This window comes from Melanostigma gelatinosum (genome assembly GCF_949748355.1).
Source record: "Melanostigma gelatinosum genome assembly, chromosome: 3".
Taxonomy (NCBI): Eukaryota; Metazoa; Chordata; class Actinopteri; order Perciformes; family Zoarcidae; genus Melanostigma; species Melanostigma gelatinosum.
The window spans coordinates 25,796,838-25,807,750 of NC_136636.1; the positions used below are offsets into that span (position 1 = coordinate 25,796,838).

The 10,913-nt window shown below is 43.4% G+C and overlaps 1 pseudogene across 1 annotated transcript; it reads right to left on the reverse strand.

Moving 5' to 3' along the window:
• Positions 1 to 3,931: 3,931 nt before the first annotated feature.
• On the reverse strand, positions 3,932 to 6,346 carry LOC306796891 (tripartite motif-containing protein 16-like; annotated as a pseudogene). Its single transcript has one exon. The product of its transcript is annotated as a tripartite motif-containing protein 16-like (transcript).
• Positions 6,347 to 10,913: the final 4,567 nt, after the last annotated feature.

Below are 10,913 nucleotides of genomic sequence, written 5' to 3' on the forward strand. Positions count from 1 at the left end.
TTGTAATATAGAGAGTGACAAAGTCCTTGTCGGGATGAGGTCGAGTTGGTGGATGGGTCAATCAAACACAGGACTTTCACCCAGGACGCCACAATGTTATGCCAAACGCGGCGCAAATTATTCGCGCGAGTAGATTACATACAAAGTCTACGCACAGACGCGATGAGACTGGAGTGATGCAAATTTGCTTAAGACAAATGTCACAAAATGCTTAACAGGGCAGAAATTACAAGCATAAAAAACACAATGTGACCATAGGGCCAATAATTTACATACACAGAAAAATACAAAACTACAACAACAAGGTTTAAAAGCAGGTCTTGGACATGGGTTTTACCAGTGGTGGGCCGTCAGGGCCTGCAAGGCAGTGGTGTATAGTAACGAAGTAGAAATACTTCGTTACTGTACTTAAGTAGTTTTTTTGGGTATCTGTACTTTACTTTACTACTTATATTTCTGTTTACTTTTACTTTTACTTCACTACATTTTGCAAAGAAAACTGATACTTTTACTCCGATACATTTCCCCTGAAACCTTCGTTACTCGCTACAAAATCAAATCTATCTTGAGAAAAAAATGAATCATGAGAGCAGCGTCGGGGACTGTGGTGGAACACAGACTGCAAGCAAGCAGGTTTGGTGAATCAGTGGTCCGAGCTTGCGAGTTAAATCATTGGTCAATCACGTCAATGCACAATTGCAAACAAGTGCTCTCAAAGCCGCGGTGTTTTGATTCCCAGTGATGCCCAGGATGCTACATGCTATAGCTAGCGGGCGACTACATGAGTAGAATTCCACTCTACAATGATGGAAGCAGAAATGGAAGCACCTGCTACTCCCGCAACAAACGACGGTGGTGACGAAGACCAACACCCGTGGATTGCTAGCGAGTTAGTGAGCTGAGGAAGTGTTGACAGTTGTGCAGCACTAGTTGGCTAACGTTAGCTATAGCTAGCCACGACACCATAGGATTGATGGGAGCCGAGAGAGCGCAGCGTTAGCATTAGCGTTAGCATTAGGGAAATCCTTCGCAGCTGTGCGCAAGCTGTCTGTGACGCTGAACACACCTCTACCTGCCTCAGCGGCCTGTGAAAGACTATTTAGCATCGCAGGACTAGTCTTCAGCCCAAGAAGAGCGAGACTGAATTCTCGCAATTTTGTAAACCAACTTCTTTTGAAGATGAACAGGACATGTTTCAGTTTCAAGTAATGACTGTGTTGCTGCTTTAGTATTGATCATGTTTTGATATTTGAGTCATGTTGTGGATGATCAGATGGAGTTATGATGGTAGCAGTCGCCCAATTGCAGATTCATCTTGAGCAAAACCTTTGTCTGTTGTGTTCAAATCAGGCCCATAGGAGTTTACAAGGCAGGCGTCCTTTCTCAAAACACTGACCTGATGCATCAAGTGGATATTTTTTGCTGAACACAATATTATGCATTGGCCCTCTACATCCTCTAGTCGGAATGAGCATACTTATAAACGCACTGTTACAACTCCTTCATAGTGTCATATTGCTTTTCGGAGAATTATGATGATAAGTTCATAGTAGATGCAAAAGTATACTTATGTACAATATATTATGTTGAACATTGCTGCTCCTGAATGGATCACAGCCAACCCAATTATGTTCAACACAGCTCCATGTCCTTGGTCATGGTGGCCACAGCACTTAAAAGAATAAACTTCATAATTCTCAAAATTCTGACCCTTTGCTTTTTTATTAACAGCATTTACTTGTACTTTTACTTCCAATGAACAGGTTATGATGTTCATTTAATGTTCAGGTTATGATGTACATTTAATATCAGAAAATTACTTTTGATACTGAAGTACTTTTGTACTTAAGTACAATAAATATCAGATACTTTAAGTCTTTTACTCAAGTAGTATTCTAATAGGTGACTTTTTACTTTTACTGGAGTAGTTTTCCAGTAAGGTATCTTTACTTTTACTCAAGTATGGCTTTTGAGTACTTTATACACCACTGCTGCAAGGCCTTCTCTGCTGGCCAAAACAGAATCATAAAGTTATAGCTATTTTATATATTTAATAATTTTTCTTAAATACACATGTATAATAATTTATGAAAATATTTTTCCCATTCTCTTATTTTCTCATTGCACAGCTCCTGTCTTCCTCAGTTGCTCTGCTTCCAGTGCAGCTTGTTTTAAGTAGAGCTTTTATCCAATCAGATCTCACCTCTGTGTCTCTAGGTAAGAACAGAGGCAGAGGCCTGCAGACTCTCAAGTGAATCCATGTGCAGTTTAAGTGAATGGGGACGATATTGTTGATTGTCAGTGTTCAACCAATCAGATCTTTAGTTTGACATGTTGGGCGTATTCTTTGACATGCCAGAGTCTGCTAGCTGGCCTATAACTACGTGATTGGTCAGTGGGCTAGCCTGACATGTTGGGCGGTGACAATCCCAAAATCTGCTGCCTCTGTGGAGCAGATATTTTCAGCCTCAAACGCATTAAAACGTATACAAGAAATACAACTGGGGAGGCTCGACTGTCTTCACTGGCGTCCATGAATCCAGAAGGACTTCTTACTGGAACTAAAACACACAGATGTTCTGAACAACCGTGAGATTAAACTCTTTGTTAACAAAGAAAGGAGGATGGACTTTGTCTTTAAATAGTGAACAGCAGCTCTGGTAAGTTAAATGTGTTTGTTTTTACATCTGCAGTAGCTTTAATATGCTTGTTTATATATTATTATTTGTACAACTTGTTTTTTTGAAGATGGATTTTTGTTTGGTTTTATATGTGATAGGAACTATTGTTACGTCCAATGTTGTTCTGGGGACGTATTTAGCCGGTGCCAGTGTTGGCAACTTGGTGACTTTCTCGCTAAATCTGGTGACTTTCCAAACCCTCATGGCGACTTGTTCTGGTGTTGTTGTTGTTTCTGGTGTTTTGACGTTAAAGCACGTACGTTCTGTCCTGTCGTGAACGAGCAGCGTGTTCTGCCGTGAGCCCCTCCGCCGGCCCAAAGCACTCACAGGCGGACTCTCTCACAGAAGCCTCGGCAGCCTCCCAGCTGCAGTCAGAGCAGAGAGGAGACGCACTCTCAGCGTATTCTCTGCAGTTAGTGGATCTATAGGTGTTGGCTTCATGTTTACATGAAACAAATAATAACCGTAGCTGTGTTTCAGCTGCAGGACAGCAGTGAAGGCCCAGGTATAAAATGCACGGCCCCCCACTGGTTTCTGAGACCTTAGCTTTTACTGAATTCATAACAACAGGGGGGGCTAATACTGCCCTGTCTTCTCAAACACCCAGTGCCACACTAACTGAGGATAAAGTAGAGAAACTCTTGATCTCAGCAGGCCGCTTGGTGGGTCGACAGATTTCACCCTGGACAAAATGAGTCACAAGAAGTTTGAGTCGAGTCTGGATTCAAACTTCACAACATGGTCTGGCTGTGAGGTGACAGATAAACCCTGAACCAACATGACAGCCTCATTCTGAACCTTCATCAGTATCTGTTGTCTCCTGTGTGTGAGGAGGACTCAATACAACTTATTCACACCCAAACTTCACCAGATTAATTCACTATTTTATACATTGTTTCATGTCAGTGTAATAAATCCTCTTTATTGACTGAGTGCACAAACAGAATGTTGGTTGTAAGAAGCGACACGTGATATAAACTCTGCTCATTTCTCTGTGACTAAGATGTTTCAGTGAGGACAGTTTAAAGGACAGAGACTGACTGACTCATGTTCTTCTGCTCTCAACATGAACTCTGTACTTTGAGCTGTTTCAGGAGGAAAACTGACTCAGTTATACTCTCATATTAGTTTCACATCTTCTCCATCAGCTTTGTATGAAACCCTGTAAATAAGAGAAGAAGAAAAGACTTTCTTCATTCTTGAATCAAGAAATACTTTATTCATCATGTAAACCTTCAGTTTGTTCACATCCCATCAGTGAAGTCTGTTCAATGACTCTTGTGCAATCATTTCATGAACACATTCACTTCATCCTCAGAATATATTTGTTTGACCAGAATCTCAGTTCTGTAAAAGAGAATAATGAATGATTTACTTGTTGATTATGATTATAATCATGAGTTATATAATACATCATAGTACCTGATTTGTACAACGATTAAGAAAACAACAAGAACAACATTTAATCTGTTATAGAAAATAAACATAATTTCACTAAAAGAAATCTTTACAAAGAGTGCTGAGAACTAAATCTCTTTGATAAAAGAAGCTCTGGTGATTTCTCTCTTTAAGAGCCATGCAGTGGAAGAGAAGCAACAACTAACTAATACATCAATACACATATTTATCAAACATTTAAACCTCAGAGCAGTTTACATTTTCATGAAGAGAAATATCAGTTCAGGTCAGCAAAGATCATCATGAGCAGTGATAGCCTCCATGCTTTAACAGACACAGGAAGGAGCTCCACCTGAAGGAACTCAAACATGTACACAACAATGATGACAAGATGTCAAAGTACCGCCCTCAATCTTTGATGGACAGGTGAAGAACAATGAGCAATGAAGCGACAATGATGAAGACAAAATGAGTTTCAGGATTAAAACACAAAAATTAATTTGCTGTTCCATGAATCACTTCTGTCTATTTTAGTTTACAGAACTCAGCAGTGGCTCCATGATAACCATAAAACCCAAGTCCAGCATAGAGAGGCTGAGTGAATGTGGTCTGGACTCTGTGGAGGAGAGTCATGGTTTCAGAGACGCTGTAGAAAGACAGAATACCTGCTCTGTGATCCAGGTACACTCCTACTCTGGAGGACTGAGGACCAGAGACGCGAGTTAGGATCTTGTTGTACCGAAATGTAAAACTGTTTGTGTCACAATCTAACGCCCAAGATTTGTCATTCCATCCAAACACACATTCATAAGAGCTCCCTGTTCTGCTGATATTCTTGTATGCGACTGCTACATAAACTCTTCCTCTCCTCTCCACCTCCCAGTAACAACGTCCAGTCAGACTCTCTCTACTCGGGACCTGAGGATATGCAGTGAATCTGTCTGGGTGACTAGAATAAGACTGTTGTTCACTCATAAATGTTGCTTTTCTGTTCCCCTCAGATAATAACAGCTGTGTGTATGCTGTGTTTGGATCCAGTGTGATTTCACTTGAATATCTTAAGAACTCAGCTCTGGTCTTGGGCTCTGCTTGTGAAGGAGACAGTGAAACGTCCACTTCAGTCGCTGCCAGTGAGACGTTTGTCCTCTTCTCTCTCAGAACGTCCTGTAGTTTATCTCTGACTTCTGACACAGCCGCCGTCACGTCCTCAAAGTAGCTCAGAGGACGGATATGGATGGCGGACGAGTCTGTAGCTTCTCTGAGTGGTGGCAGTGAGGGGTAGTTGTGTAGAAACTGGTTGTGATCCTCTGTGTGTGAGAGCAGCTTCAGCTCAGCGTCTCTCCTCTTCAGCTCAGAGATCTCCTGCTCCAGCTTCTCCTGAAGCTCTTTGACTCGACTCACTTCACTTTTCTGCTGGGATCTGACCTGCTGCTTCACATCGGAGCTTCTTTTCTCCATGAGACGGATCAGCTCGGTGAAGATCTTCTCGCTGTCCTTCACCGCTTCGTCGGCAGAGCGATTGACGGCCTCCACCTCCTGCTGAAGCAGCTTCACGTCTTTCTCTCTGTCCTGGATTCTCTGCTGGATGTTTAGTCGACTCACCTCCAGCTCTCTCTGCCTCTCAGTCCTTTCTGCTGCAGCTGAGACTGTGTCGTGGCCTTTGTGTTCATCCACAGAGCAGAGGTAACAGATACACTGCTGATCAGTACGGCAGAACATCTTCATCACCTCATCGTGACGAGAGCAGATGTTCTCCTGGAGCTTCTTGGAGGGGTCCACCAGCTTGTGTTTCTCATAGGCAGGGGATTCATAATGAGGCTGGAGGTGTTTCTCACAATAAGAGGCCAGACAGACGAGACAGGACTTGAGGGCTTTCAGTTTCCTCCCAGTGCAGACATCACAGGACACATCTTCAGGTCCAGCATAGCAGTGATCAGTGATCTTCTTCAGCTCCTCCACTAAAACTGCTAACATGGTGTTTTTCAGCAGCAGAGGCCTCGGTGTGAAGGTCTGCCTACACTGAGGGCAGCTGTGGAGTTTCTTCACATCCTCTTCATCCCAGAAGCTTTTAATACAGTTCATGCAGTAGCTGTGTCCACAGGGAGTAGTCACCGGATCCTTCAGTAGATCCAGACAGATGGAACAAGAGAAGGCTTCCCGATCCAGCTGAACTCCTTTCTGCGCCATTTCACCTCTCAGTGACGACGACTGTCTGAGTTTCGCTTCACTAGAAGTGACTCTGCTTTGACTTCTGATCTGAACAACATGTGTTTGTTCAGTGAATGGAGGCTGTCAGCTCTATCGCTGCACCACCATGTTGGTTACACCCATCTTTAAAACTGTAGATCTGAAGGGGAGGGAACAAGGAAACATGTGGGCAGAGTGGAGCCGCTGTGTTTGAGAGCAGGAGGAAGAAGGAGGGCTTATCAAGCTGTGCTTCATTCCAGGAAGAGGAGCAGCGCTGTGAATGTCAACTTTGCTTCCTCATTCACAAGCAGAGCCTCGGTTAAAACCTGCTCCACTTATGAAAACATTTCATTTCTGTAGTTGTTAAATATTTCTTGTCTCCTCAGAGGAAGAGTTATAGACAAACATGAAGCCATCAGAAGACTAATTCTGTTCAGTTTTCTTTTACTGCTTCAAAACAGCTGACAAGAGAGTTATCAAATGAAACTAATATGAAACATTTAAATTGTCGTATAATACCTTTCTCTCATATTTAATGATCAACTTTGAAGCATTTTGACAACAGAGTTGAGTTTCAAGATATGATTCTGATGCAAAGCAGCGATTCAAGATTCACATTTATTCATTTCATGACTTCATGACTGGACCTGATATAATCTGCACATTTTCCATTTGTTGTTGATGTTAAAATATTCCACCTGTTGTAAAAGCTGAGTCACTCACTGGTTGAGTGACGACTGAGAAAACTGCTCAGGAACAACATGAATCTCCACCAACCATAAACTGGTGCACAGGAATGAGGAGGATTGTCCTAAAAAACAATGCATGGACTCATATAAACATAATGTCTCTCAATGATCACGTATGAGCCACTAGAATTGGTTTACTCTGCAGAGAGAGCGTCAACCTCTAAATAAACTGAGGTGCCAGATTGAAAACACTCATCCAAGAGGAAGTGTAACCGACTTGGATGAGTGGGCATTGAAGGAGAGAGTGGGGGGCCGTGCATCTTATACCTGGGCCTTCACTGCTGTCCTGCAGCTGAAACACAAATACACTAACTGCAGAGAATACGCTGAGAGTGCGTCTCCTCTCTGCTCTGACTGCAGCTGGGACTGCTGCGCGAGTAGCCGCCTGTGAGTGCTTTGGGGTGGCTCACGGCAGCTCCCACTGCTCGTTCACGGCACCGCGTGCAGAACGGGAATTTGAACTCTCACTACTCTGACTAAGCCTCTGCTTAGGTTTCGGTTTCCAATAGTCACGTGCTTGCCCACTGACCAATCACAGCACACGCTGCAGCTGCACCTGAAAACTGAGCTGCACGTAATGCTGACGTACTTGTGGGCCAGCTAGCAGACTCTGGCACGTCAAAGAATACACCCAACATGTCAAACTAAAGATCTGATTGGTTGAAGACTATGACAATCAACAATATCGTCCCCATTCACTTAAACTGCAAAGGGATTCACTTGTGAGTCTGCAGGCCTCGGGCCTCTCTTCTTACCTAGAGACACAGAGGTGAGATCTGATTGGATAAAAGCTCTACTTAAAACAAGCTGCACAGGAAGCAGAGCAACTGAGGAAGACAGCAGCTGTGCAATGAGAAAATAAGAGAATGGGAAAAATATTTTTATAAATTATAATACATGTAGTGTATTTAAGAAAAATTATTAAATTATAAAATATCTAAAACTTTGTGATTCTGTTTAGGCCAGCAGAGAAGGCCTTGCAGGCCCTGACGGCCCACCACTGTCAGAAACATTTGCTATTTATTTGTCACATGTGTGGTTATTTTATTTCTGCTAAGCCCAACATCTCTGACTGCAGCCTCCCAGCTGCAGTCAGAGCAGAGAGGAGACGCACTCTCAGCGTATTCTCTGCAGTTAGTGGATCTATAGGTGTTGGCTTCATGTTTACATGAAACAAATAATAAGCGTAGCTGTGTTTCAGCTGCAGGACAGCAGTGAAGGCCCAGGTATAAAATGCACGGCCCGCCACTGAGTTTTACCCAAACGCCAGTCTAAAGAGGTGCTTTTGAGCTGGTTTCTGAAAGTGTTCACAGAATCTGCGAGGCGCAGAGTTGCAGGCAGAGCATTCCAGAGCCTCGGGGCCACTGCCTCAAAGGCTCGGTCACCACGGATCTTAAATCGTGTGCGTGGGACTGACAGAAGACCTAGAGCATTTGACCTGAGAGTGCGGGCGGGTGAATAGGGGCGAAGTAGATCAGCTACATAAGCCGGAGCCTGACCGTGAAGTGCTCTGTAAGTGATGGTGAGAATTTTAAAGTGTATCCGAGATGCTACAGGAAGCCAGTGGAGAGATCGGAGTACGGGGGTGATGTGAGACCGTCGATTTGTCCTGGTGAGTAATCTGGCGGCAGCCTTTTTGGATGACCTGCAGACGGTTAAGAGCAGATGCACTGAGTGATGTGAAAAGTGAGTTACAGTAGTCAATGCGAGAGGAGATGAATGTGTGTATGATCATCTCTCAATCAGGTGTTGATACTACAGATCTCAGTTTACTGATATTTCTTCGATGGAAGAAACATGACCTGGACAGCTGCTTAACATGAGGGTCAAACGACATGGATCGATCAAAGAGAATCCCAAGATTGCGCAGGTTGCAATGGGCAGCAGAGGAGAGTGGACTAATAATCTGCCTGATCATGGGGACAAACTCCTCTGGAGCAATAACTAGGACCTCCGTCTTAGAGTCGTTGAGTTGGAAGCAGTTTTCTGCCGTCCAGTCTCTGATGGCATTGACACAGTCCAGGAGCCTAGTTAATGTGAATCTGCCGGTATCAGCCATCATTATAACATTCTGAATTTCTACAGTGAATTAAAGATACAAGGAGACATTGGATTTAAAAACTATTTTTTATATTTATTTTTTGGACCATTATTATTATATTATTATTATTGATTACTATACGCCTTGATAATGCCCCAAAAGCTTAAAAGACTAAACTTGCTATCGTTAAATAAGTATATATCACGGAAAATGATATTCTGTAAATCAAGAGTAGATTCAGAAAACTTTGAAATACTTTTTCATGGTCGGATATTTGTTCACAAACACAAAAGTTGTGATGAACAGTTTACTAATTAGTGTACAAAAAGGATGTGACCATTGTATTGATAAACTACAGTGGCGCAGCATTAATTTAAACAGCACTGAAAGTTCACCAGAGCGCCTTAGTGTTGTTAAACTGCTGTTGTCTCTGTTTCCCGCTCCTTCTCTCTTTCTTTCCCACAGTTAAGTCCACTCATCAAGAAGCAGAGACAGGATCCGACCTCCCAGTCACCCCGCTCCCCCCTCTCCCCCGCGGCCTCGCTATTGATGATGCCACGCGTGCGTCGTCACGCCGCGGCAGAACAACTTCACACCCGGGAGAGATAATTGAGGAATCGAAACAGCCCGCGGAAAAATAAACGGATAAACTTTGAACTCGCAACTCAGCAAGGTTTATTTGTCAGACGTAAGCCTGGAGTGCCCTTCCTGTAATAAAATAAATAAAATACCCACCAGTTAAACTTCACGGACTAATCCAACTTGACAGCACGCTTAGTGTGATGAGAAGTTCAGATGCCCAAAGCCAGCAGGAGGAAAATAAGAGAGGAAGATACCAGAAAAAAAAAGACTTTCAAAGTGTTGTGATGAAGGAACAGCAAGAAAAATAATGTCGGGCAAACGGTGACACTGAAGTGAGCTGGGAAGTATATTGATGTCCATAGAGTCACACTGATGCAACCTTTTCTTTTGCATTTCGGGGCAATGGTTACCAGGGATTGCTTATGGGATTGCAAAAGAAACACAGTGCTGAACACCTCCGAGAACGCAGAAAGCTTGGCACAATCTTGGCAGCAAGTTTAAGCTGCAACGGAATATTGATCGCCATGAAAACCCAGGGACGGAATATTGCAATGAAAAGCTGGGAGATGGACTGAGGGGGGCGGCGATCGATGTTTTAACAGGGCAGAGAGTTAGAAGGCTGGAGGAACTGATATCAGAATGTACGGTCGGATCGGCTGGAGGGTGACACATTAAATCTGAATACCGGCTCCTTCTTTGTGACCATAAAGAGCTGCATAATGATATGTCTGTGAAAAGCGCTCTATAAATACATTTCATTCATTCATTCATTTGCCTTTTTAATTCATGTTCATTCTGCATTATGACAGCCAAAGATAATGCAGGATGAACACAACATGCATGGAGTCTAATCATCTGTTTTACGTTACCCATGATGCACTTCTTCTTTGCAGTCTTCTGCCAAACGCGGTCACGCAAAGACACTACAATCAGCAAATACGTTTCTAATGCTACACATTTAATTCTACGAGGCATGAGCACTTCACTGGGAGCAAAATATGTTAAACAGTTGCTCAAAGGCGACTGGCGCTAAACTGGTTCTCTCTGCCAAGAACCTCCAAAAAAAGTCCACACACACACACACACACACACCATCCTGCCCCCAGATTCAACTTTCCAAGGCTTAATGGGAAACCAGATTTTCAAGCAGTGCCAAAGGCATGTAGCCCCGACTAAACTAACTCTTTCCAGTGCAAAGGGGTGGGGTGGGGGGTGGGGTGGGGTGGGGGGGAGGTAGGAAGGGTGAGGAGAGGATAGAGGAAGAGTTCAGAGAAG